Source organism: Tamandua tetradactyla, chromosome 1 (genome assembly GCF_023851605.1).
Source record: "Tamandua tetradactyla isolate mTamTet1 chromosome 1, mTamTet1.pri, whole genome shotgun sequence".
Lineage (NCBI taxonomy): Eukaryota > Metazoa > Chordata > Mammalia > Pilosa > Myrmecophagidae > Tamandua > Tamandua tetradactyla.
Window position 1 is genome coordinate 142,770,677 of NC_135327.1, and position 22,089 is coordinate 142,792,765.

Below are 22,089 nucleotides of genomic sequence, written 5' to 3' on the forward strand. Positions count from 1 at the left end.
AAATACGTGGGTGAGATATTCTTGACGCATTTCAAAATAGTTGTATTTCTTTCAAGTAATTTAATGAAAATTCTCAAACTTGCAGTTATCATATGGTACATTTTGGACATACAGTGATCTTATAAGATATTGATTCAAGTAAGTGAACAGAGTTGGCCCCTATGGCCACTTTATTTATATGTTTTTTTTAATATATATATTTTTTATTAATCAACAGAAAAAAGAAATTAACCCAACATTTAGAAATCATACCATTCTACATATGCAATCAGTAATTCTTAACATCATCACGTAGATGCATGATCATCATTTCTTAGTACATTTGCATCGGTTTAGAAGAACTAGCAACACATACAGAAAAAGATATAGAATGTTAATATAGAGAAAAGAAATAAAAGTAATAATAATAGTAAAAAAAAACAAAACCTATAGCTCAGATACAGCTTCATTCAGTGTTTTAACATGATTACTTTACAATTAGGTATTATTGTGCTGTCCATTTTTGAGTTTTTTTATCTAGTCCTGTTGCACAGTCTGTATCCCTTCAGCTCCAATTACCAATTATCTTACCCTGTTTCTAAGTCCTGCTGGACTCTGTTACCAATGACATATTCCAAGTTTATTCTCGAATGTTGGTTCACGTCAGTGGGACCATACAGTATTTGTCCTTTAGTTTTTGGCTAGATTCACTCAGCATAATGTTCTCTAGGTCCATCCATGTTATTACATGCTTCATAAGTTTATCCTGTCTTAAAGCTGCATAATATTCCATCATATGTATATACCACAGTTTGTTTAGCCACTCTTCTGTTGATGGACATTTTGGCTGTTTCCATCTCTTTGCAATTGTAAATAACGCTGCTATAAACATTGGTGTGCAAATGCCCATTTGTGTCTTTGCCCTTAAGTCCTTTGAGTAGATACCCAGCAATGGTATTGCTGGGTCATATGGCAATTCTATATTCAGCTTTTTGAGGAACCACCAAACTGCCTTCCACAGTGGTTGCACCATTTGACATTCCCACCAACAGTGGATAAGTGTGCCTCTTTCTCCACATCCTCTCCAGCAGTTGTCATTTTCTGTTTTGTTGATAATGGCCATCTGGTGGGTGTGAGATGATATCTCATTGTGGTTTTGATTTGCATTTCTCTAATGGCCAGGGACATTGAGCATCTCTTCATGTGCCTTTTGGCCATTTGTATTTCCTCTTCTGGTAGGTGTCTGTTCAAGTCTTTTTCCCATTTTGTAATTGGGTTGGCTGTCTTTTTGTTGTTGAGTTGAACAATCTCTTTATAAATTCTGGATACTAGACCTTATATGTTTTTATACAGTATCCTTGTGATTTTCAAGTCTTATTAATCATAATACTCCTGGGAACTGGAATTTTAGTTTCTTTCCCTTCCCCCTTACAGTGACTTGGGGCTTTTTATTTTAAGTTTTTAAGATATTTTTTCCATTAAGAAAATCCCTCCACCTGTGCTGTGGCAGTGTCCCATTTCTTCCTTCACATCATACTTTGAATGGATGTTCTGTCACCTCTGGCTTTGAAAGATCTAGGGCAGCAGGAGGGAGAATCCAGGTACAGGACATATCCCAATCCATGGGGGCCTCAAAGCACTCTATCCAACTTACTCCCTGTCTTCGTGTCCTGGGCTGCTATAACAAATTCTACACAATGGGTTGCCTTAAACAACTGGGACTTATTGTCTTCCAACTTTGGTGGCTAGAAGGGCTGCTTCCTTTAGAGTCTGTGGTGTCATATGCTGACTTGAGGCAATCTTTGGCTTGTATCTGTGCCTCACATTACATAGTGGTGTCCACTCCTTTCTCTTCCAGTTTCCACTGATGTCCTGCTCTCCACTCTTTCCTGTGGCTTTCTCTTTTTAAAAGCCTCCAGAAATCCAGGTTAAGACCTACCTTCATTAATTTGCAGCACACCTTAACTAAAAGTAACATCTGTCAGAGGGTCTGTTTACAATGGGCTCAAGCCACAGGGACATGGATTAAGATTAAGAACGTGTTCATTGAGGTATAGTAATTCACGGTACCACACTCCACCCTTACCTTCACATAGAAACATCTTACTTCCATCTCTAAGAGCAAGAATATTTCTGGGACAAAGTGCTAGGCCTTTTGGGGAGGAGGGCAAGGGAGAGGTTTAAAACTCCGGGGTGCTTATGGTGTGTGCTCTTGCTGATCTCTTTGACTTCTTGTTCCCTTTTGGACTTAACCTTCTTTGGAGTCACTATTTTTTCCCGAGGCAGGTGAGGCAAAAGATCTAAGCTCATCTCACACAAAATAGGAAGGGTTGGTTTTCCTGGGAGAGAATGGGGTGGATGGTATTGTAATGAAGTCCTGAAGGCAATGGCTAGGGCCTGATGGGGAGGTCTCTCCCTATTTTAAAAAATGATTTATGCAATTTTTTGAGTAGGGAATTCATTCTGATAGGTCAGATATCATGAAATTTTAAAAAGCATGCAGTGAAAATTATCTCCCATATTTTATTTCATTCCTTTGACTTTTACACTGAAGGAAATCTATTTTATCATGCAAAGGAAGAACCTTTTGATTCTATTTTATTATCTTAATTTAATGATATAATACAGTAATATTGTTATATTTTACTAATTATATAATTCTGAATATTAGACCATCCTTTGGTCATTATTCCTTAATGCTGTTGGATTCCATTTACTAGTATTTTATTTAGAATTTTTAAAGAAAAATTTTAGGTATTTTTATTGAAATATCTTCACATTGTAAGTCTATCCAAAGTATACAGTCATTCATTCACAGTATCATAACATAGTTGTGTATTCATCACCAGGTAATTAGGATTTTTATATTGGCATCCATAAGTGATATCAGCCTGAAGTTTTGATGGGTTTTGGTGCACTCTTTATCATCTTTTGGCGTTTGGAATTATGCTCACTATATTAAAAGAATTTGACAGTATTCCTGGTACTTCCCCCCAATTCTCTGTAACAGTTAAATAACATTGTAATTATATTCACTCTAAAGAGTTGGTAGAATTTTCTTGTGGAAACATCTTGTCCTGGTGCTTTTGAGAGGTTTAGGAGTGTGGATATTCTAGCTTTCACTATTTTGTCTGTGGAAAATAACATTTTAGATTTTCCTGTCATTTTTGAAGCTAATTTTGATCATTTTGTTGCTAGTCCTAAAAATATTTCTCACCAAAGTTTTTAAATTAATTTGTTTAGAGTTAAGCAAAATATTCACTTTTAAATATTTACGTTTCTATGTTTTGTTTCCCCCTTTTCATTTACCTTGTTTATTTGTATTTTATTCCTTCTTATGGTTAGATTGGTATTATTTTTTTAAAGAACATCCTTTTTTTTAGTTAAAAATTTTTTTTTAAAAATATAGCAACAAACACAAACATATTAACTTATCATTCTGTTCTATATATATATAATCAATAATTCACAGTATCATCCCATAGTTGCATATCCATTATCATGATTATTTCTTAGAACATTTGCATCAATTCAGAAAAAGAAATAAAAGACAACAGAAAAAAATTCATACATACCATACCCATTACCGCTCGCTTTCATTGATCAGTAGCATTTCAATCTAAATTTATTTTAACATTTTTCCCCCTATTATTTATTTTTATTCCATATGTTTTATTCGTCTGTTGATAAGGTAGATAAAAGGAGCATCAGACACAAGGTTTTCACAATCACACATCACATTGTGAAAGCTGTATCATTATACAATCAATTATACAATCATTGATTGTACAATACAATTGTACAATACAATTGTACAATACAACGATTATACAATCATTATGCAATCAAGAGACCTGGCTATTGGAACACAGCACTACATTTTCTGGCAGTTCCCTCCAGCCTCTCCATTACATCTTGAATAACAAGGTGGTATCTATTTAGTGCGTAAGAATAACCTCCAGGATAACCTCTTTACTCTGTTTGGAATCTCTCAGCCACTGACACTTTATTTTGTTTCACTACACTCTTCCCCCTTTTGGTCGAGAAGGTTTTCTCAGTTCCTTGATGCTCATTCTAGAATTTCTGTCCCACATTGCCAAGAAGGTCCACAGCCCTGGGAGTCATGTCTCACGTAGACAGGGGAAGGGCGGTGAGTTTACTTGTTTTGCTGGCTGGAGAGAGAGGCCACATCTGAGCAACGAAAGAGGTTCTCTTGGGGGTGACTCTTAGGCCTATATTTAAGTAGGCTTGACCTATCCTTTGTGGGGTTAAGTTTCATATGAATAACCCCCAAGATTGGGGGCTCAGCCTATTGCTTTGGTTATCCACACTGCTTATGAGAATATCAAGAATTCAACTTGGGGAAGTTGAATTTTCCCCCCTTTCTCACCATTCCCCCAAGGGAACTTTGCAAATACTTTTTTGTTTACTGTTCAAATCACTCTGGGGTTTATCAGGGCATCACTCTGGACAAACCAACAAAATCTCGTGCCCTACTCAAGATTCCATGTACTTATAGTGTAAAGAACATATTTTTTATTGTATTTACTAATTTGACTGTTTTACTGTTGATTAACATTATTTTCTGATTTTATTTTTATAATTTTCTTCCTTATGTGCTCCTCAAGTTTTTGTTTTTTTCCCAACTTCATGGATTGAATGATTAATTTATTTTTCATTATTTCTGATTTATTGCTATAAATGTCTGGCTGTGAATCTTCCATTTTAGCATTTTTTTTGCTCTGTTATTTCTCTGTAAATTTTTTAAATCTCTGTCTTTTATTTTATTCGTATCTATATCCTTTATTGTTTTTCCTGCAGTATATATGTACTTGGCTTTGTATTTCTTCCTGTTTCATGTTCATATCTATAATCATTTTATTTTTTTTCTTCTACTTCTTTGAGTTTTATCTCTTAACATTTTACCTCTTGTTTTCTCATCATCATCGCTTCATGAGTACTTGCATTTCTGTTTTGAGGTCTTTCATCCCATATATGGCGTTTGTTTATAAGTTTTATTAACTCTCTGGTAACATTTTTCTGGTGAATTGTCTTCACATATTAATAAATTTCACTACTCTTTTATTTCCCTCTTGCTCTTTTTATGTTAGCTTATTGAACCAGTTGGGTTTTCCTGAACCAACTGTTCGAAAGCTTGTGCCAAGAAAATATTTCATCCTAGCTGGATTCACAAACCTGAGGCTCTCTTCCTCTTGGCTGTCACCAGGGCAGACTACATCCTGTAAATATGACTTGTCTCTATGATTCACCATGTAGCCTATCCTCCTCTGCTTCTCTGAACTAAACCTGTTCAGCTTAGTTCCATTTCCACCCCCAGTGTTGCGGGCATGGTCCTCTCAGAATGGGCCTTTTAACTAACATCAGCAAGCGTATTTTTGACATTACTTTCTGAAACCTTCCACAAACAGGCTCTTGTCATAGAGATCTCCGCTTGGCTCCTTGACAGTTTCCTCCATTCTGCTTCTGAGTAATCTTGATGACTTTTGTCTCTCCATAAAAGTATTTTGGAATTTCTCTCTGTTCCAGCTCAGCTCTTGAAGGGTTCAGGTTGGTGCAGGCCCAAGTCCAAAAAACACACTAGGCACAAAGTCAGACATGAGTTTTGTTAGGAGTAAGAACAGAAGATTTTTCCCAGTAGAGCCATTCAGGAAGTCAGCTCATCACCAAGGTTGGAGTGCAAGGGGCAGCTTATAAGGGTTTAGGACAAAGAAATTCCCATTCTGTTGAGTATGAAAACAGTTTCAGCAGGGTCTCATGACACAAGGTTTGGAGATTTGTTATCAACAGTGATCAGGGGAGAGGAGCTTTAACGCTTTACAAGATAAGTGGTTATGTTACCATCTGTACATTTTTCCCCTCCTGAGGGGTCTGTTGACCTTTAACTTCTGTCCTAGGTATGTAGACAGCTACATGTAGTAATTTGCTCTCAATATCGAGGGAAAGCCTGGACCATGGGTCTCCATAATCCACCCCCATGCAGTAGTCTACGATGATCATAGGACAGACATTGCATCCATATTCTACACAACATTATAAGAGCAACAGAACACTAGGAGACCCCACACAGAGATGACAGCCCTATAAAGAGATGCTATCATGGCCAAGAAAGGGAATTAAACCATTTAGACGGGGGTCTACTGATAATAGATCAATACCATGTATGTGGTTGCATGTGATTTAAAACCTGTGAACATTATGCAAATGATCAGAAATACGTATGCAGCACTGCACATTAATTAAGACATGGCTGCCACTTTGTGCTGCAGTGAGGAAATCTACAGCTATTATATTTAGTAAAACTACTTTTCTAAACTGTGGATTTTTCATTTAGCAAGGATATAGCTATTTTGGAATTAAGTGCTTGGGCAATGTGATTGGCTAGAGGTTCTACATGTTTTTCAGTAACAATTGTAGCCCTAATTGGTGCAAAAATGACTAAAGGATAATGCCACCAGGGAGTGCATTTTATTCTATATTTAGCTTTAAGTATTTCCAGAATTACTAGGTGTATGGGGTAAAGAGTAAATTAACTGTCCTATCAAATTATAAATAGGGCCAACCATATTGTCCACAGATCCATAGCCATCCCTTAGGGGAAGGATATGCTCCATGTTGGTTGGAGATCTTTTACAACAGAAAAGATTGTTTTTGTAGCTTAACAGTAAAATTAGCAACTCAAAGGATAGCCACCCCACATGATGAATTCCATCAGATTGTTCCATTCAGACAGGGGCAACATGGTCTACTGTTACAGCTTCTCCTGTCAGCTACCCTTAATCATCATATACTGCATACCCCAATACAGGTCAAGGCTTGTTCACCTGTTCCACATAAGGGAGAAGAGGTAAGCCCTGGTCTTGTTAGAGGACGGTAGTTGGATTTCAGTCTTAAATGAGAAGATTCTTTTCCAGATTTTTCAGTGCGTTGCATTTTGCCGGGGCAGCAGGGGATCCCATACAGAACAATTCATGGGGATCACAGTTCAGGGAAGGCCAGTAGCACCCAAAGATGGCAAGTCCGTGCAAACCCAACATTGGGTTCAATTGTGGGTGTGAGTTACCACTGAAGCCGAGTATAGGGAGGTGTTTGCTAAGACACTGTGGGTGAACAGAAAGATTTTTATGGGGAACAATAAGGGGTTATTCCTACTGATTTAACAATGTACATGCTAGAGTTCCATTGGTTGGTAATAAGATACGGGCAGAGGAACATTATGGGGAGATTTCAAGTACCAGATATTTTTTGAGAATCCTCTTAAGTTACATCAGTTTTAATCTGGGCTTAAGATGGGTCCACATAGTAATGCATAAGGTTCCTGTGAGAATAGGAGGCCCTGGATTGGTGATAAAGATTTTAACAGGCATTTAGCTGCTCCTTTAGCCGATAATTTATTCTTTCAATAAGGCCCACACCTGTGGGGTTGTAGGGCAGATGGAATGTCCATATGATGTCCTGACCCTTGGCCCAGGATTGGACTCATTTACCCTCTGAAAAGGGTTCCCTCTGATCCCTCTCTATCTGTGTAGGTATGCCGTACAGAACCCTCACCTTTTCCAAACAGCAGACAGTGGCTTGCTGGTTTGCGGAAATCTAACAGAAGTCCTGTAGCTGTGTCCATAGCAGTAAAAACATACCTCACTCCCTCTTAAGCGCAGAAGGGGACCAAGGTAATCCACTTTGATTTGTGATCAGCCGATGTGTCTTATCTGGTGTGGTAGCTGCATGGTCAATGGAAGGAGCACAAGGAGCACTGGCTAGTGATGTCTGCTAACTTCTGGCATGTGATTGGCAGCTGGAACTGCTGGGTCAGACATCACAGTATTTTAATACTTTCAGTGTCCACTTTTCCAATGAAGCCATTCTGCCGCTTTTCAGCTGTCCTGCTCCAAACCCATGTGATTGCATCTGTTTCCACATCCCTGGATGTTTTAGTTTGTTAAAGATGCCAGTATGCAATATACCAGTAGTGGAACAGCTTTTAAAAAGGGAATTTATTAAAAGGTTCAAGCTTACAGTTCAAAGGCCCTGAAAGTGTCCAAACTAAAGCATCCAGAGAAAGATACCTTAACTCCGAAGAAAGGGCCACTGAACTAGAGGCTCCATCAGTGTACCAAGCAGACTTGGGAATGGTATTGGTGCCTTCTATAGTGGGCATTTCAACAGCTATTTTAGATGCGGCAAGTTTAGCTGTTGAATTTTCAATAGAGGACACTGGTCTGATAATCTCAGACATTTTTGCATTTCAATACTTATGCTGGTTTTGAAACTGCTGCACTGTAGTAGGTAGGTTTTCCATTCTGTCTGTGTGCTCAGTTGGGCAATGTCAGAGCATGACTTAGAAGCCGTGTCAGTTATCCACCCCTGAATAGGGATGGCTATTTTCAAAGTGACTGGGCATTTTCATGTTAGTCCCTCCACTTGCAACAAGACATTATATGCAGCACACAATTGCTTTTCCAGGGGACTGTATTTCAGTTCTGCCCCTTTCTATAATTGTGACCAAAGCCAAGGGGCATTCTTGCAGAATTTTGCTTTTGTCACAGACCCCACCTAAAGCCACTTTTACACTGGCTACATCCAGTTCACAGGACAAGTTGGGATACACCCACTGCTCCCCCCAAACCCCAGTGCTTGTGCCTGTGCTGTTGCCCTTTTTGCCTTTTCAAAAGCAGTTTGTTGGAAGGTATTCCATTTTCAGGGATAGCCTTTTCTAATCAAATAATACAAAGGTTTTAACATTTGGGTTAAGTGAGAAACAAAAGGTCTCCAAAACCCCATCAATCCCAAGAAAGCCATTATTTGTTTTGACATTCACAACACTGCACCTTATCAATTTTAGCAGAAGGTACAGTTTTTGTCTTATCCAACCAAGAATTTGACAGAGCAGCCAGGGCCTTGCAGCTTGTCCCAACTGACTGCCCATCCCTGACTCTTAAGGTGTCATAACAATGAGCCAGAGGCTTCTTTAAATTCTGAAAGAAAGTTACAGGTTAACATGACATCATCAATGTAGGGAAATAGAGATAACACCTGCGGGAGTTTTCCACTTAGCCAAGTCCTCTGGAATAAGACCATGGCAGATGACTGGACTGTTAAATAGCTTTGGGGAAGCTTAGTAACAGTCCATTGTTGGTCTCCCCAAGTGAAAGTGAATGCAGGCTGACTTGATTTTTCTAGGCAGATACTAAAGAAAGCATTAGCAAGATCCAATACAAAATGATATGGACACAATTGGGCACTAATCTCTTGTAACAAACCAGTGATGTTTAGGACTGCAGCATACAAAAGTGGTATTACTTTAATTCCCGATAATCTACTGTCATATACTACATTCCATCAAGCTTTCATACTGACCATAACTGAAGAGCTGTGGGTGGGTATTATTATCCCCACAGCTTCAACCCTTTGATAATAGATGAGATTTCCTGGTGCCCTTCTGGAAACTTATATTATTTAGTAGCCATGACCCTCCAAGGCAGGGGTATTTTTACAGGGGACCACTTAGCTGGTCCTCTTAGTGCCACTTTAATCCTCTGGTGCAGAGGCGGAATACCCTGCAATGTGGCATTCTGTAGGAGATCAGTTCCTAAAATGTATTTCCGGTATAGGAGAGATATATACCATTAACACTTGCAGGGACAAGCTCCCAATTTGTGTGGCTCGACTGTACCGATTTGCCTGGATCATATTCCCACCATAGCCATCTATAGCCAGTACTTACTTGCCCATGGGATTGGGCTACATTCCATAGGTTAAAGTACATTTGGTTTCGGTATTACTAGTGCTAATACCTGCCGATGGTTAGTAGGGGACCAGTAGATGATAATTCTACATGAGGCCTCTGATTCTCAGGGTCCCAGGTTATTGTTTGCACTTGGGGATCTCGACCTTCCCCGTATGGAAGAGGGAAAGGGGCTTGCCAAGCCTCTTCCGGGGAGGTGGAGGACTTCCGGGCCTGGGCTATGAATGGTGGTTTTTTTCCTGACTTCCTTTCTCCTTCAGAAGTTTGGGAGCTCACTTTAGTAAATCTTTGGTCCTTAGGCAATTTGCTACAAAGTTTTACCAGGATTGCATTAGATTGCTTAGCTATTATATCTCTGTTCCTGCAGCAGTGAGATCTGCCCTCATCTGCTGATAGGATACCCGATTAGGGCCATAATGCTCACAGAGAGATTTTCCCAATTGCCCTTGCTCCTACCTCCTTTTCCCATAGTTTCTCTGACTCTCCGAAGTTGGTGATAGCCTGAGCAGCAAGGGAAATGGGCTGTCCTACTGACGGACTTAGGATAGAAATGAGAGGCCCATAGTAATTGTTGGGGACGGTATTCAATAGTGTGTTTTTCATTTCTGTGGTAAAAGCTTCAGTGTCAGGACCTATGAAAGCCATGGCCTAAATGGCATGTTTCATTCCTAGCCCCCTTAAAACATCTTGTAGCTCTTCCATGTTTTGCCAATGAGGGTATTGTGTATATATCTCGTTCATTAGGCCCTGTAGCCTTACACCCATCAATCATCATGGCTGATTGATTGATGATCGGAGGCGATTTTTACATCAGCGGAGGTAGCATTCACATCAGCTGAGGTAGCATACAAGCATTGTTGTAGTGAGGGGTGGATTATAATAGATACCAATATACTCATCTCCACTCCAGAAAGCACTACTCCCACTGCTCCATTGTCCCATGACTTCAGAAGCTAATTGGGTAGGGACTTTTTAGTTTTTTGCTTTGCTGCTACCCTAAATCATTCAATTTGGCAGTGGTATATTCTCTGATAGTAAAATGTAATTTCTGTTGAGGAGGTTGGAATTGCTGAACCCTAGGGAGTTGATTTTGTGATGCCATCTATTTCTGTTGTATTATGGGGCACAACTGTTATGTGTGTTCTTCATCCTCTTTTACCTCCCGTCCCTTCCCCCCTTCCTCCTCTGTAGAGGAGTCTATAGGGTCCCACACTTTGGAGTCCCATACTGGAGTAGTTAGTATTCTCTAGACTTGAACTTGGGGTAATTTGCTAACATGAGCTCAAACATATTTATAGGCTAATGTAACTAATTGGTTATTCATACAACACAAGCACTTTAAGGCATCTTTCATGTCCACTTGAATGAGCTCTGTGTCCCTCACTAATTTTAATTCTTCCTGTAGATGGCTGGCTGTTGGTTTTGCTGCCTGTTCTGTGTGACCATATATAGGCTCCTAAAAGGGGCCAGACTATGGCTGCCACTACTTGGCATTCTTCTATCTTTTTGCTAAAATTTAATTGTCATGCAGTCTGTTGCAAAACAGTTGACAATCCCACCAGAGTTTTCAGGATGTCCCCATACTCTTCCAGCAGTCCCTATTGGTCCAGGAGAGCAGCCACCCCTTCCCACATGGACAATTTAGGTCAATTTGGTTTTCCTTCATGAATTTTTCCTTCTTGAGACACATGCCCACTACAACTGATGGCTCTTTGATTTCCTGGGTGGCTCATCAATTGTTCCAACGAAACTTTTGAAAGGCTCAAGTTGCTACAGCTATGGCACAAAATCAGACGTGGATTTTAATAGGAGGTACAAACAGGAGATTTTTTCCAGTGGTAGCCGTTCAGGAACTCACACTGCCAAGATGGAAGTGCAAGGGGCATTTCATAAGGGTATAGGAAAAAGATATTCCATAGAGTATGACAACAGAATTTCAGCAGGGTCTCATGACACAAGGGTTGTAGATTTGTTATCAGCAGTCATCAGGGGAGAGGAGTTTTTTTTTTTTATGTAATTTTATTGAGATGTATTCATATACTATATAATGATCCAAAGTATACAGCTTGCTTCACAGTGTCATCATATAGTTGTATATTCTTCACCACAATTTTTGAGCATTTTTATTACTCAAAAAAATACATATAAGAATAAAAATTAAAATGTAAAAGAACACCTAAAACACCCCATGCCCCTTATCCCTCCCCTATTATTTATTTTTTGTTTATATATTTTTTACTCATCTGTCCATACACTGGATAAAGGGAGTGTCAACCGCAAGGTTTTCCCAATCACACAGTCACACACACCATAAGAGCTGTATAGTTATACAGTTGTCTTCAAGAGTGAAGGCAACTGGAATACAGTTCAACAGTTTCAGGTATTACCTTCTAGCTGTTCTAATAAACGAAAAACTAAAAAGGGGTAGCTATTTAATATATAAGAATAACCTCCAAAATTACCTCTCAACTCTATTTGAAATCTCAAGTTTCAGCTACTGAAACTTAATTTTTGTTTCATTTTTCTCCCCCCTGTTGGTCAGGAAGGCTTTCTCAATCCCATGATTCTGGGTCCAGGCTCATCCCTGAGAGTTACTTATCATGTTAGCAGGGAGATTTACACCCCTGGGAGTCATGCCCCATGTTGTGGGGAGGGCAGTGAATGCACTTGCCAAGTTGACCTCTTTAGGCCACATCTGAGCAACAAAAGAGGTTCTCTGGGTCATAATTGTAAGTAGTGTTAGCTTCTCCTTTGTAGGAATAAGTTTCATAAGGGCAAGCCCCAAGATCAAGAGCTTGGGCTATTAAATTAGTAGTCCCCAGTGCTTGTGAGAATATCAGGAATTCCCCAGGTGGGAAAGTTTAATATTTCCACATTTTCCCCCAGTCTCTCATGGGGACTTTGCCAGTACTTTTTATTCTCTATTGAAATTACTCTGGGATTACTGGGGCATCACACTAGCCTGTACAAACAACGAGATGTCCCTCCCTATTGAAGGTTCCATGTGATTAAACTGACCAAACGAGAAAATATGAAGTTTGCACCAAAATAAACATCTCTTCCTTTGGTTTCACATAGAAGTTGAAGTTTTAAAACACAATCAATATCATCCTTTACCCTTCAGTCTGATTTACCTTAGTCCTAAACAGATCTGCTTCATTCCTGATCTCTAATTGAAGTCTGATTCCCTTTTTGAGCTTTTTCAACAGTTGCTGAGTGGGGTAATGCTGACTTTTAAAGCTGCCCAACTCTAGTTCTGAGTCTCAATTGGCACACAGGTACCCAAAGTTCTAGGGACCCTCCTAGCTTATACACAAGTGCTCAGCATCTCAGATTTTAGAAATAACCATTACAACTCAGGAATAGATGTGCTTGCTGTAAGAGCTTTCAATCTAGGACACTTTACAATAAGCCTTCACCTGATAACCCATGCTCTCGAATTCAGTTCTCAGAATTTGCACATTATAGTTAGTCCATATTAATGAAGCATTATAACACATCTTTTCATTTCTGGCTTATATCACTCAACATGCTGTCCTCCAGGTCCCTTCACCTAGTTGCATGTCTCAGGATTTCATCGGTTCTTGAAGCTGCTCAGTATTCCATTGTACGTATAGACCACAATATGCCCTTCCCTTCTTCAGTCATTGTACCCTTAGGCCACCTCCATCCATTGCAAATTGTGAATACTGCTGCTATAAACACTAGCCACACTCCCTTAGTTTTGCCAAAAACTGAATGTGCTTTTGGATGGTTTGAGAGGAGAAAGGGAAGATGCTGAGTTACAAAATCATGTACATACCATCATTTCTTGTTGATCTTTAGAGAACAGTGCTCTTTTCCTTGATGCGGTTTTCCTTGGAGAGTGGTAAGATTGGGTGGGGGTTGTTCTAAGAAGGCAGACATACCACTTTTCATCTAGTCCACTTGAATTTGATATCCTAAGTTGTCTTTTCACCTTAGAAGCATGACTCATCTTTTTATCTTTCACTCTTTTTCTCCCCTACCCCATCCCCCAGTCTCTAACCTTTAGACCCTGACTAAGAATTTAGAAGGTTCAGGATGTGATATTACTTTGCCTCCACTGGGGGTGTCATATATCGAGGGATGAGAGAAAGTACAGATGAGTCAGTACAGGGCATCTAGACATACAGCAACAAACTACAGGTGTATTTCAGGCAATAATGTGGTGACAGAAGTGCTAGCTACAATTGCATAGCATAACTGTTGAGAGTCTAGAGCATGCAACAAAGTTCTAGCTAGGTGGCAAGTTCTGTTAAAATGTAGTAGGATCTAGATTTTGCCAGTGAGAATGAGTGGAAAGTGATAAAAACAAGGCAAATTCCAAGTACTTGGAGAACTGGCTTACTGGAGAAAGCGAACAAGGTTGTGTAAGCAGGCCCCACTTCACAGAGGCCCTCTACTTGGATTAATGCTCTGCTATCACCATCTTGAAATTCTTAATAGTTTTTTTAACAAAGAAGTTCTGCATTTTCATTTTGTACTGGGCCCTCCAAATTCCATAGCAGGTGCTGTATAACTGAGCATACAGCTAAGGGAATGCCTATTCATTCTTTACATTTCAGATCAAACCCCCCAATCTGTCTTCTTTTGTCTTTGTGTCCTCAGCATCTAGTATGTCTCAGTAAATATTTATTTAGTGAATTAATGTACCGGTCACCAAAAGGGAAGTACAAGGTTCAAATAATTGACATTGGACTTTTTCAGTTCCCCCTTGTCAGGAGTTAGAGCCATTGTAGACCCTGAAGCAAGAATGAAAACACTGACTAGTCAGCTCTAGGCCTTGAGAGGTTTGAGGGACAGAGAGTTGGCTTGTTGAAGTCCATAGGTGGGTGATATCAGGACCATGACTGATCCCCACCCCCAACCCCCAGTCCAGGTGGATATGACATTCTGGTTCGGTGGAATAATTTGAAGACAGTTTTAGAGATGGACCATTGGCTTTTATTTGTCATGGGGCTGAGTACAACCAAGAGCACAGATTTTACAACCTCACTGCTGACATCCCACTCCTTTTCCATTCTTCCCCTAAAACTGTCACTCGCTGTAGGCTTAATATGTGCTTATCAAGATAGTCTCTGATAAACGGGTGGTTTAGTGGTAGAATGTTCGCCCTCCATGTTGGAGACCCGGGGTTGATTCTGGGACCATGCGCCCCCAAAAAACAAAGCAAAAATACAAAGATAGTCTTTCTATAAATGCCAGCCAACAGTTAGGATGCTGTGGGGGCTGAAAAGAGACTTGCACAAAGAGTCCCATGCCTGCCTCAGAATTAATCTTCCTTTTTTTTTTTTTTTTTTACTTATTTTATTATACTTAAATAAGACTTTTTTACTTATTTAACTAGACATTTTGCCTAACCCTCTTTTCCTGGTTATTTTTGCTAAAAAAGATAAAATAACCCTCAAATGAATGACCAATATTCTCTCATCCTTTCTGATACTTTCCTTTTGCTCTTATACTACCAAGTGATTTTTACATAGCAGCAACCCAAAACAGCCCTGGTAGAGAGCTACCTTTCGCTAATTTTTAAAATATTTACGCATAAATAATGATCCCTCTCCCTAGAAACCAGAGGGTGTACTAAAATATTGGAAACTTTAATTCTTTTTAACCTGTGGAAAAATACCTGAAAGTCAACTCTTGAGGCCCAGATCCAGGAATTCCCCCCTGGCAGCATTAGGGAGTCTAAATATATTTATCTCCCTGCTGGGTACACAGAGAGCCTAAAGACCTAAGGCTCCTAAAAATAAAACTAAATCCCCATATGCTTAAGACATAATAATGATTACCAGAAAATAAGTGGGGAAAACTGATGTAGCTGTTTTGCCTAAAACTTGCTCTTTTTCTTCTACATAGAACAATGCATGTATGAGTTCAGAGCCCCTTTTTTCTAAATACCACTCTTTGCAATTGACTCTTTCCTTTTCTAGCTTGTTGTTTCCCTTTTAGGTTGCCAGTCCTATTTTTTTTTTTTTTTTTTATTAACGGAAAGAAAAAAAAGAAATTAACACAACATTTAGAAATCATACCATTCTACATATGTACTCAGTAATTCTTAACATCATCACATAGATGCATGATCATTGTTTCTTAGTACATTTGCATCAGTTTAGAGGAACTAGCAACACAACAGAAAAAGATATAAAATGTTAATATAAAGAAAAGAAATAAAAGTAGTAGTAATAGTAAAAAACAACAACAACAAACAAACCAACAAGCAAACAAAAACAAAAAAAAACCCTATAGCTCAGATGCAGCTTCATTCAGTATTTTAACATGATTACTTTACAATTAGGTATTATTGTGCTGTCCATTTTTGAGTTTTTGTATCTAGTCCTGTTGCATAATCTGTATCCCTTCAGCTTCAATTACCCATTGTCTTACCCTGTTTCTAACTCCTGCTGAACTCTGTTACCAATGACATATTTCAAGTTTATTCTCGAATGTCCGTTCACAATAGTGGGACCATACAGTATTTGTCCTTTAGTTTTTGGCTGATTCACTCAGCATAATATTCTCTAGGTCCATCCATGTTATTACATGGTTCACAAGTTTATCTTGTCTTAAAGCTGCATAATATTCCATCGTATGTATATACCACAGTTTGTTTAGCCACTCTTCTGTTGATGGAGATTTTGGCTGTTTCCATCTCTTTGCAATTGTAAATAACGCTGCTATAAACATTGGTGTGCAAATGTCCGTTTGTGTCTTTGCCCTTAAGTCCTTTGAGTAGATACCTAGCAATGGTATTGCTGGGTCGTATGGCAATTCTATATTCAGCTTTTTGAGGAACCGCCAAACTGCCTTCCACAGTGGTTGCACCCTTTGACATTCCCACCAACAGTGAGGTTGCCAGTCCTATTTTTAAAGGTCTTCTTATGGAACCAGAGTTTTAAAAGCCACAAGCCTCCATGCTTGGTCCTCTTCCTGCCTTGTTTTAGGATTAGGCATAGGTAATCTCTCTAGGAGGGGCCCTGGAGCCATTAGTGAAGACTCCAGTAAGGACTGGAATTTAGATTGCAGGGGCCCAGGATTTACCCCTAGGGGTACTCAGGCCCAGAAGAGGACCTGAAAGGTCATAGGCCTTGCTTTACCTTTGGTTCTGGGAGTAACCTAGGAGTTTGGATCAGACCAGAGATGCTTATATGGCATTGCATATCTGGTGTTTTGTTTCTATCCACCAATTCACCTTTTGTGTCAGTGATCATAAAACCAGGAATTCTGGTTGTTCTGTACTTCCGCAATAGAGAATGATCACTTTGGGATAAGCTATAGGGGATTTTTAATGTGTGCATGGTATCTATCCATGGTGTAGTCTACTTTAATTTCACATCCATGTAAAAACAGATTATGGGGTTCCGGGTCAAGATGGCGGCTTAACAATGTGTGTGTTTTAGTTCATCCTCCAGAACAACTACTAAATAACCAGAAACAGTACAGAACAGCTCCTGGGGCCATGATAGTGACCAGATACACAGCATACCCCAGTCTGGACCAGCTGGACCAGCTGTGAGCACCCCCCAGAACGGTGAGTTCCCAAAGCTGTGGCGGCCAGCGCCCCTCCCCCACGGGCTGCTTCCCAGAGGGGAAAGGAAAGGACTTTACCAGCAGCAGGGACTGGGCACAAACGCCAGTTGTGGAACTAATTAACAAATTCTGACTACTAAAAATAGGCCCCCAGCTTAGGTGAAACTGGTCAAAGCGGAGGTTGCTCATTTTTGCCCCGGGGCCAAGGGGGCAGGACTGACAGAAAAAGGGGGAAAAAAAGAAAGAGAAGGAAACAGGTTTTTGTGGCTGTGTATCTACAAAGGCTTGACTGCCTCTGGATACAGCGGCAGGCCTTTTTAGGCTGCAACTGCCCCAGGCATAGGCAGAAGTGAGCTTTTTCGGGGGCTTGTCTGGAGCCTGTGCCTTCCCCGGGGAGGGGTGAAGCCCCACTCAGGTGGAATCCCTCCATCAAGGAATTCAGACACCAAGGCTTGGTAATCTGAAGCCATTAAAACCAGCCTACAACCTCTCCTCTGTCTCCAACATGCCCCCAGCAGGGAGAGTCTGCCAAAGTTAAAGGTACCACATCATCTTATGCTGGTGGGACCTGCAGTCAGACAAGCGCCATAGACGGGGCAGGATAAGAAAAACGGAGTCCAGAGACTTCACAGGAAGGTCTTTCAACCTGCTGGGTCTCACCCTCAGGAAAAACCGACACAGGTGACTCTTTCCTCCTGATAGGAGGCCAGTTTGGTCTGGGAAAATCTGGCTGGGGTCTATAATATCTAAATAGACCCTCCTAAGTGTGTGTGTGGGGGGAAGGCACCACGCAAGCAGGGCAAAAAACAAGAAAACAAGAACTGAAAAATTCTCCTCTGTTAAACAAAACTTAAACTAAAGGTCCAGATAAAGCTAAACGAAATTTCAAAGAACAGAGAGACAACAAATTCATCCAGCAAGAAAACCCTAGATAAAAGAAGTGAACACAATCTCCAGAATAAACTAATAAGGTAATTAAATGCCTGGACGCCAGCAAAAAATAACAAATCACACTAGGAAAATTGAAGATATGGCCCAGTCAAAGGAACAAACCAGCAATTCAAATGACATACAGGAGCCGAAACAATTAATTCAGAATGTATGAACAGACATGGAAAACCTCATCAAAAAGCAAATCAGTGAATTGAGGGAGGATATAAAGAAGGCAAGGAAAGAACAAAAAGAAGAAACTGAAAGTCTGAAAAAACAAATCACAGAACTTATGGGAATGAAAGACAGTAGAAGAGATGAAAAAAAGCAGTGGAAACCTACAATGGTAGATTTCGAGAGACAGAACATAGCATTTCAAAACTGGAGGACGGAACATCAGAAATCCGAAAAGAAACAGAAACTATAGGAAAAAAATGGAAAAATATGAGCAGGGACTCAGGGAATTGAAAGACAATATGAAGTGCACGAATATATGTGTTGTGGGTATCCCAGAAGGAGAAGAGAAGGGGAAAGGAGGAGAAAAACTAATGGAGGAAATTATCACTGAAAATTTCCCAACTCTTATGAAAGACTTAAAATTACAGATCCAAGAAGTGCAGCGTACCCCAAAGAGAATAGATCCAAATTGACGTACTTCAAGACATTTAATAATCAGAATGTCAGAGGTCAAAGAGAAAGAGAGGATCTTGAAAGCAGCAAGAGGAAAGCAATCCATCACATACAAGGGAAGCCCAATAAGACTATGCGCAGATCTCTCAGCAGAAACCATGGAGGCGAGAAGACAGTGGGATAATATATTTAAATTACTAAAAGAGAAAAACTGCCAACCAAGAATTCTATATCCAGCAAAACTGTCCTTCAAAAATAAGGGAGAAATTAAAACAAATTCAGACAAAAAATCACTGAGAGAATTTGTGACCAAGAGACCAGCTCTGCAAGAAATACTAAAGGGAACACTAGAGACAGATACGAAACCAGCTCTGCAAGAAATACCAAAGGGAACGCTAGAGACAGATACGAAGACAGAAGAGAGGTGTGGAGAAGAGTGTAGAAAGGAAGACTATGAGTAAAGGTAAAAAGAAGGAAAATTAGATATGACATATAAAATCCAGAAGGCAAAATAGTAGAAGAGAGTACTACCCATGCAGTAATAACACTGAATGTTAATGGATTAAACTATCCAATCAAAAGACCTAGTCTGGCAGAATGGATTAAAAAACAGGACCCATCTATATGCTGTCTCTACTCAAAGGACATGAGGCCAAGGACACAAATGGACATTTACACACCAATGTTTATAGTAGCATTATTAACAATTACTAAGAGATGGAAACAGCCAAAATGTCCATCAATAGACAGTTGACTAAACAAACTGTGACATTTACATAAGATGGAATATTATGCAGCTGTAAGACAGAATAAAGTTATGAAGTATATAACAACATGAATGGACCTTAAGGACATTATGCTGAGTGTGATTAGCCAGAAACAAAAGGACAAATACTGTATGGTCTCACTGATATGAACTGACATGAGTGAATAAACTTGGAATATTTCCTTGGTAACAGAGACCATCAAGAGATAGAGATAGGGTGAGATATTGGGTAATTGGAGCTGAAGGGATACAGATTGTGCAACAGGAGTGGATACAGAAACTCAGAAATGGACAGCACAATATTACCTAACTGTATTACAATTATGTTAAAACACTGAATGAAGCTGAATGTGAGAATGATGGAGGAGGGCTGGGGCATAAATGAAATCACAAAAAAAGATAGATGATAAAGATTGAGATGGTGTAATTTAGGAATGCCTAGAGTGTATAGTGATAGTGACTAAATGTACAAATTTTAAAAATGTTTTTGCATGAGGAAGAACAAAGGAATGTCATTACTGCAGGGTGCTAAAAATAGAAGGTAATTAATATTTTAAAATTTCAACTTATGTCTGAGACTAGAGCAAAAAAATGTTTATTTGGTACAAAATTTATATTTTGACTAGAGCATTTCCTAATATAACTCATGTAGATAGTTTGATTGAATGTCATAAGTACTTGGAATCTCAGGTAGGACATGAGATTTTGTTGGTTTGTCCAGAGTGATGCCCCGATGAATCCCAGAGTGATTTGATCAGTAACTGGAAAAGTATTTGCAAGCCCCCTTCGGGGAATGGTGAGAGTGGGGAGAAATTCAACCTCCCCAAGTTGAATTCTTGATATTCTCACAAGCTTTGTGGACAACCAAAGCTATAGGCTGAGCCCCCAGTCTTGGGGTTTGTTCACATGAAACTTAACCCCACAAAGGATCGGTCAAGTCTACTTAAAATTTAGGCCTAAGAGTCACTCCAGGAGAGCCTCTTTTGTTGCTCAGATGTGGCCTTTCTCTCCAGCCAACATGATGAGCAGTCTCACCACCCTCCCCCTCTCTGCGTGGGACGTGACTCCCAGGGATGTGGACCTTCCTGGCAATATGGGATAGAGATCCTGGAATGAGCTGAGACTCAGCATCAAGGGACTGAGAAAAACCCTAGAATGAGCTGAGAATTAACATCAAGGGATTGAGAGAACCTTCTCGACCAAAGGGGGAAGAGTGAAATGAGACAAAGTGTCAAGGGCTGAGAGATTCCAAACAGAGTGGAGAGGTTATCCTGGAGGTTATTCTTATGCATTAAGTAGATATCACCTTGTTGTTCAAGATGTAGTGGAGAGACTGGAGGAAACTGCCTGAAAATGTAGAGCTGTGTTCCAGTAGCCATGTTTCTTGATGATGATTGAACAATGATACAGCTTTCACAGTGAGACTCTGTGAATGTGAAAACCTTATGTTTGTTGCTCCTTTTAGCTACTGTATCAACAGAAGAGTAGAACATATGGAATAAAAATAAATAATAGGGGGAACAAATGTTAAAATAAATTTAGTTTGAAATGCTAGTGGTAAATGAAAGCATGGGGTAAGGGGTGTGGTATGTATAATCTTTTTTTTTTCCTCTGTTATTGTTTTATTTCTTTTTCTGTTTTTCTTTTTCTAAATCGATACAAATGTTTTAAGAAATGATGAATATGCAACTATATGATGATATTGAGAATTACTGATTGTATATGTAGAATGGAGTGATATCTTAATGTTTCATTTGTTAATTTTTTTAATTAAAAATAAAGCAAATTATGGGGGAGCTGCACATAAAAATGGCATCCTACACATTGTAGTAGGCAGGGTAATATCAGGTCAGTTCCAGATTCTTGCTGAGAAGCAAATCAACTCACAGCAGGCGAGGGCTCATTGGCGGTCCCTCAGGATTCTCCCACCATCCCCCTTTAAACTGTGAGCACAAGGTAAGGTGGGAGTGGAAGGGACAGAGGCTTGAAGCAAACTAAGTGGCATTTATTTCCATATCCAAAATAATAAAAATTTTCCCATCCAAATGAAAATGACCAACACAGAACACAAAATTTCTGATTAGAATTGTTTTATATTGCTTATTTTATAGTCCTTAGTTTCACTCATAGTGAAATAGTACAAATTTGGACTATTTTAATGAAAATAATCTTATTAGACACACAAAAATTAAACCTATATTCAAAGGACACAGTCACATATATGTGTGCACATGTGCAAGCACATCTTCTGATGCTGGAATGTTTGCATGAAGAAAAGTTAATTTAATTTTGAGCGTTTCTTTTCCTCAGTATGTGATGGTTCACCTAGAGTTAATTTATTAAACAAATCTTAAAGTATTTTTCTCTTCTAACATAAATTTTCAACCCAGAGATAAGAATTATAGGACCATTTGTCTAACAATGCTATTGTAAATTGGATTTTGTTCTTAAACATTTATTTTTCATTTGA

At 39.4% G+C, this 22,089-nt stretch overlaps 1 protein-coding gene across 4 annotated transcripts in view; it reads left to right on the forward strand.

The window, feature by feature from the left end:
* Positions 1-22,089, forward strand: part of LHFPL3 (LHFPL tetraspan subfamily member 3) — a 565,071-nt gene that overhangs the window by 153,725 nt on the left and 389,257 nt on the right. The window lies entirely within an intron of this gene.